The sequence below is a fragment of the Thrips palmi genome, unplaced genomic scaffold (assembly GCF_012932325.1).
Source record: "Thrips palmi isolate BJ-2018 unplaced genomic scaffold, TpBJ-2018v1 HiC_scaffold_8, whole genome shotgun sequence".
Lineage (NCBI taxonomy): Eukaryota > Metazoa > Arthropoda > Insecta > Thysanoptera > Thripidae > Thrips > Thrips palmi.
In genome coordinates, this window is record NW_023144635.1 from 1,875,404 (window position 1) to 1,882,812 (window position 7,409).

Below are 7,409 nucleotides of genomic sequence, written 5' to 3' on the forward strand. Positions count from 1 at the left end.
ATTCAGGATGGCGGCCACGACGAAAAGGCGTGCCCCCGCCCCGATAGCCACGAGTGACGCTGCTGTGCTCCGGCTGCGTCTGTGTTGGTGTCGCTAGCTTTTTCCTCTCCTCTCGACTTGGCGTTGTTGCTGTTTTTCTAGCTTTCTTCTTATTTCGCCTCCACGTTTTCCCGTCCATGCCGCTCGCGTATAAACGGGCCGAGAAAATAATAAAAGCGCGGCGGGGAAGGGGGAGGGGGGAGGGAGAGGGGGAGGGGTCATCAAAACGGAGGCGGGTCATCGCGACGCGACTTGATAAACAGGTTGAAGCACGTGTAGACGTCCACACAACAGCCCTGCCCGGCCCTGCCGGCCCTGCCCCCGGCGCGGTCGTGGTCGTGGTGACAGAGGGCCTCACGGCGGAGGAGGCGGCTAGAGGCGGCGTCATGGCCAAGGCCCCGTCCCCGTCCCGTGCGGCCCGCCCGGCCAGACCTCGGGCCAGGCGGAGCACTGCCAGTGGCAGGTTCCGAAGATTATCGGTGCTGCTTGATGGCGTAGCGTCGCGTCGCGTCGCGTCGCGTACCAATACGCAGTTACCGTGCCGAGGATTGCGTCGAGGACTCGGCCGTCGTCAGCCGCTCAGAGTCCACCGCGGCCGTGACGGCGGGTCTTGAACCACCGCGAGGCGCCGCCGGTAAGTTTGTTTTATCATCCAATTCCATGATCATTTTGTGAACGCGGCATGTGTGTAGATCTGGCGATAAGGTAAAAAATCAATTGTGGGTCACGAATCAATTGTGGGTCATTTTTTTCGACGGGTCACCGCAGACCCGACGGAGATTGAATCGATTTGAATTTCGCGGTAGACCTTCCTCCAACCTTTCTTTGTCTCCCCAAATAGCGTGTATGTCCGAGCGACGACTGTAACGGCTCCTATCAGGCTTCAAAGGAAGGCCCTTCAAAATGTCGTGAAAATAGCGCCCATCCAACGAGGCGAAAAATCGTATGTTTTTCAAATTGCCACCGTGAAGCTATTACGAGATAAAACGGGACGCCCTTGCTGATTTTGGTTCATAGTAGGTCAGGGAACATAATTTTACCATAGTACAGCCGAAATCATTCGATGCCATGGTGCGCGGGTGATGGCAAAGTAGCGTTCGCTTCCATGTCAGAACCATTATTGTAAACGAATTTTCCGGTAGTTTTTCTGCTATTTTTTTTTGTTTTTTTGCGCTTCTGAATGACTGATGTATCCCAGTAAATTCCATTTTTCTGCTCTGTCACATTTAGTATTACGATACGAAGGTTATGTTAAGCTAAAGCCCCGAATGACAACACTAGCTTACACTTCCAGTCTGCCATCAGGCTTTTTTGTTGGGGAGGGGGTGGGGGCGCATTTCGGGGCTTACATAGCTCCCGGAAGGGAACCGCTCTCCAACTGCGGGCTAGGCACCCGAGGCCAGTCCGGCCCTGTTATGAGTCAAATCAATCCCTACAGACTATATATTCTGACTGAAATAGATAATAAACTGTAGCAATACCTCATGATGACAGGGTGTGGTGTTGGATTGTCTACCACACCGGCGGCCCTACAATACGCACTATAAAAGTTTCGTGTCTAATCCAGGACGTTTAACTCACATCTGTCTCACAGTGAAATTAGCCTGTTTATGTATTTTTCCTTTTTGAGTGAAAAACGTGTCTGCTTGGTTTATTGAGAACCAGGGACCTTTAATAAATGAAGATAAGAAAATATCTTGCAAAAGTGGTCAATTTACAAGCAAAAAGACGAAATGGCCCACAATTGATATGACCCACAATTGATTCATTGTGCTACAGATCCTGCAGTTTTCACGATTCCGAAAAATAAATTCAGAAGTGAATTTCTCTCGTATTTAAGCAAATCATATCCAAATTTGAGCTTCCTACAATGCTGACCCACAACTGGTTCCAAAAATCAATTGTGGGCCAAAACAGACTATTTTTAAAACAGCCACAGCTTAGTAAATAAGGATGATAGACAGGGCTACTATGCTGCAAAACTTAGGCCAAGGACTATAGTTAAAGGCCGCACATGCACTTTTGTCACCAGGTCAGAATTAAAGGCCTTAATTTGGAATTTTCAGAAATGTGACCCACAATTGATTTTTCACCTTACTTCAGGGACACTGAGAGGGAGAAAGGAGGCACTCAGCTTTCGGGTGGCGCTTACGGGGCCTCCCACGCGAGAGTGTAGAAAATTCGCTGGCCTCGCTGGCCAGCCAGCGCCAGCTTGGATGGCAAGACGGTGAAAAATCCACTCAGCGCCGCGGCGGATAAAATTTCGAGGGAAATCTAGTGCAAGCACGATCGTGCTCTCTACTCGAGGGAAGCGGCTCTGTCGACTCTCTTCGCTTCCCATCCCGTCCCTTTCCATTTCCATTCCCATGGACCGCGACGGTCACCGCCACCCTTCCGCTCGTTCCCACGGCGTGGAGGCTGGCGGCGGCAGCGAGTCCGGTTGTCCGGTTCCGGTGTGGTGGGCCGGGCTGCTGCGGCTATCGTTGCCGTTATCGGCGCTATCACCACCCCGGGGCGCCATCGCGCTATCTCGGCACCCCGACGCTCGGCCGACGCCACGCCGGGCCGATATTCGAAGGTCCGTCAACACACTGTCCCTCGCGTGAAAGTGTCATGTTGACGCGCCGTATCGCCACGGCCCGGCTTCATCCACGACGTCCTGCCCTCCCCGCGCCCCGCCCAGCTTCAGCTTTAGCTCCATTCTGCACACTGATTCCGAGAGTCGTTTTCGTCGCTCTGTCTCTGCCGCCTCCGCTTCGGACCTTGGATTTGTTGATGCGCGCTCCAATTTCCCCGACCGGGTGACCGACCGAGGTGCTGGCTGGCTGCATCGGGGTTCTTCATCGGCCATGTGCCTTTCTTGGCGAACAGCAGCAGCGGTGCGGTATTCCGGATTAATCCAGTGCGGTTTTGTCTGCATCGCGGGAGCCGCGGCGCGCTACCGAAACAAACACACGCACAAAAAGGCACGCACACACCGAGTGGTCTGTGGCGTCGCGTCACAAAGGCGCGGAGGGCGTCCGGATGAATGATGCATGGGCAGGAACGCGTGCCCCGTCGGGGAGGTGACCAGGATGCAGTGGAGGCCCCTCGGGGTGCGCCGACGCGGCGCGGCAGGGTCCCCCCCCCACTCCACCCACTCTTCAAACACCTTACGCCTCGGCCCTGGCCGGTCACACCACGTAGTGGCCGGTGTTAGTCCAACAAAAAGGCCGGACCCTGCACTTTTTCCGCATGCAATGCCGCTTTGCACATCGATAGTTAAGGCCAAAAGAAACGTTTTGACCCGCAGACGCATTTTTTTTATCCCTTAGGAAAAAAGTTATTAAGGGTTAAATTTAACATGGCGCCTTACGGGAATTTCGGGTAGGCAACCCGCAGCGCACGGCGGTGGTTTCCACGTCGCGGCCGCGAGTTTTGGCCCAAAAGTGGGACTTCCAGTTGGAATTTCCGAACCAAATTTTCAGGGTTGCTTAAGAAGGGTTCAAAGATAACGTTGCCGTCGAGCACTTGCCAAAATTGTGACTGAGGCCGATTCTGCGAGGCCTCAAAGTCCAAATTTCGGGAAATTTAACAAGGTGGTGTTCAAAGCCGTCCAAATCCTTAACGGTGCGCAGAACAAGTTGCGTCTTCGGCGGGATCAATAAAGTGGAGTGTCCTGAACACGCTCCAGGTGGTCGATTTTTCAAATTTGACCTGGAGTTTGAGATAATCGAATTTTTTGGGGACATTGCAGCTCGGCCGGCGAGCCGCCGCGGTACCAGATTAGCACGCACAGGGGTTTTTGACGATACATGTTGCCAAAATGAAGCGCGCTAGACTCTTTTCACGCAGTGCTCCGCAAACTATGCCACAATCACAACCAAATGCCAAATTTTGAACCAGATAGGGGCCGGGGAACGTCCCTAAATGAGGACGGGAAAACGGCTCCGGACGCCGAAATGACAGACTTATGCCGCAGTGCTCGGCGAGCGGGGCGTAAGGGCACGTTTTTGGAGAATAATTGTGCGTTATGGAAGCAAGGTAGACTCTTTCCGCGCAGTACTCCGTAAACTATGCCACAATTACAAGCAAATGTCAAATTTTGAGCCCGGCAGGGGCCGGGGAACGTCTCTAAATGTGGGCGGGAAAACGACTCGGGACGCCGAAATGACAAACTTTTGCCCGAGGGGGTATGCGCTCTCTGAACCTGTGTACCGACTATTACGCTATTACGCTCTATTACGCCACAAATTAATCGGAATTTAGCTAAAAACGGCCTAAAACACACCAAAATTGATAAAATTTTGACAAGTTCGGCTATTACGCGACTAATACGCGACTATTACGCGTATTATTACGCGTGCTATTACTGATAGAGTGAACCGACTATTACGCGAGTGCATACCCCCTCGCTTTTGCCGCAATGCTCAAATGCCGCAATGCCCAAATGTCAAATTTTGAGCCAGCCCGGGGGAACATCCCCAAATGGGGGGGTGGAAAACAGCTGCTGAAGCATTTTAAAGGCGCTTTTCAAACGTGTTTTGTTTTTCAAACTCGATGTTGTTGTTCGGCGGTGAGGTGGGATGGTGGGCAAATGAACTTGGACAGGCGCGCCACCGCCACCCGCTTTTTTCCTGCCCTCATTTAGGGACGTTCCCCGGCCCCTGCTGTGCTCAAAATTTGAAAATTGGTTTTGAGTGTGGCATACTAGTTTACCGCGTACTGGGCGGAAAGAGTCTAGCCTGCTTCGGTAACGCAAAACCATTCGCCAACAAAGGTGCCCGCATGCCGCGCCGAGCGTTGCGGCAAAAGTTTCGCATTTCGGCGTCCTGACTCGTTTTCCTGCCCACATTTATGGACGTTCCCCGGCCCCTGCCGGGCTCAAAATTTGACATTTGCTTGTAAATGTGGCATAGTTTACGGAGTACTGCGCGGAAAGAGTCTACCTTGCTTCTATAGCGCACAATTATTCTCCAAAAACGTGCCCTTACGCCCCGCTCGCCGAGCACTGCGGCATAAGTCTGTCATTTCGGCGTCCGGAGCCGTTTTCCCGTCCTCATTTAGGGACGTTCCCCGGCCCCTATCTGGTTCAAAATTTGGCATTTGGTTGTGATTGTGGCATAGTTTGCGGAGCACTGCGTGAAAAGAGTCTAGCGCGCTTCATTTTGGCAACATGTATCGTCAAAAACCCCTGTGCGTGCTAATCTGGTACCGCGGCGGCTCGCCGGCCGAGCTGCAATGTCCCCAAAAAATTCGATTATCTCAAACTCCAGGTCAAATTTGAAAAATCGACCACCTGGAGCGTGTTCAGGACACTCCACTTTATTGATCCCGCCGAAGACGCAACTTGTTCTGCGCACCGTTAAGGATTTGGACGGCTTTGAACACCACCTTGTTAAATTTCCCGAAATTTGGACTTTGAGGCCTCGCAGAATCGGCCTCAGTCACAATTTTGGCAAGTGCTCGACGGCAACGTTATCTTTGAACCCTTCTTAAGGAACCCTGAAAATTTGGTTCGGAAATTCCAACTGGAAGTCCCACTTTTGGGCCAAAACTCGCGGCCGCGACGTGGAAACCACCGCCGTGCGCTGCGGGTTGCCTACCCGAAATTCCCGTAAGGCGCCATGTTAAATTTAACCCTTAATAACTTTTTTCCTAAGGGATAAAAAAAATGCGTCTGCGGGTCAAAACGTTTCTTTTGGCCTTAACTATCGATGTGCAAAGCGGCATTGCATGCGGAAAAAGTGCAGGGTCATTTGACTAACACCGGCCACTAACGGTCAGACCGAGCCCCGGCTGCAGCCCAAAGGCTGTGGGACCCCTTACTTGAAACTTGCAGCGACGAAGTGAGGCCGGGCCGATTTGCGATTTGCGGCAGGGTTGGCGGAAAAGTCTCAAGTGCGCGATGCTGAACACGCCGTACAACTGAGTCGCCGTCTGCTGCCCGATTGGCTGCGTCCAGCAGCCAGGCAGACTGATTCCGAGACGGGACGCCGCATGATTGCGAGAGACAGGGCTACGAAAACGACTCTCGGAATCAGGCTGCTGCTGGCAGACGCATAAGTAACGCAACGCAGACGCGAGGGCAGGTCGACGGGGATGAGTCAGTCTCGAGGAAGCAGTGCTACTTGCTGCACTTCGGCGGGACAAAGGAGGATTCCGCGGCCGGCGGCGTGTATGGATGCATCTCAGTGCACTCGGCGCAGTGCCTCGGTGCCCCGCGGCGGCGTGACGTCACATTGACGTCAGCGTGACAGCAGGACAGCCGCAGCGCCGCGCTGACGGATGGCCTCACTCTCCTTCTCCAGTTCTCCAGTTGGCTTCTCCGGGGCGATTGCTGCGCTGTGTGATGGCATCGGGCGGGTCGGCCGGCCACACCCTGCGGACCGATTCCGCCCAGCGCCGTCTCTCTCTCTCTCTCTCTCTCTCGCTCCCACGCGACGCCCCTCGAGCGCGAGAGAGACGGAGGGGCGGGCGCACAGTGGGTCAGAAGACCGGTGCAGGCGGCCAAAACTCTAGACGCGTTTTGAGCTCCAGAGTCGCTAAATGGGACTCGAACCGGACGTGTGACCCCACCAATGGATTGCTCTCCGAACGAGGAATCCATTGGTGGGGTCACACGTTCGGTTCGAGTCCCGTTCAGCGACTCTGGAGCTCCAAACGCGTCTAGAGTTTTGTCCGCCTCCACCGGTCTTCTGGCCCACTGTGGGGCGCCCAGCTGAATGATCGCCCTGCGGACGCTTTGCGGACGCGTTGCGGACCGTCGATGGAGGCGATCCTTTCATCTTTCGGCGCGGCGATTGATCGTCCTGGCCGGGGCGGGGAGGCAAGGCAGGCTGAACCGTCTTTAGCCGGAACCGGGGCGCAGGAAAAAGCCATGACGACACCCAGAGTGGCGTGCGGCGTGCAGCGACGGCGGCGGAGGCGTATTCGCGACGACCTGGCGGCGGAAGGGTTGCCGAGCAGGGAGGGGCGGGCGTCTACTTTACCCTGCCTCAATGAGCGTCAGTGAATCGAGTCAAGGGGATGCCGTGGACGCGCGGAGGACCGCGACGGCGCCTCACCATAGATACTCCGATGTGTTTAGTTTGGAGGTAAACGGCAGTAGAGATGCATTACCGTCTACTTGGATTTAGAGATGTTTGCACAAGTGTTTGCAACAGAGGTTCGGGACGCGACTCGCGGGAAGCAGCGGGCAGGCCGCATGGCAGGAGGTGTGCCGGGGCCTACCGGCGGGGCCTACCGGCGGGGCCTAGCCGGGCCGCGAACAGCTGATCGACTGGCCTAGGAAGCCCCCCGGCCATTACAAGCGCGGGGGAGGGGGAAGGCGGCCCGGCGGCGCGGGGCCCAGCCGGCGTGGTGCTGGCGGGGCTGGCGGGGCTGGCGGA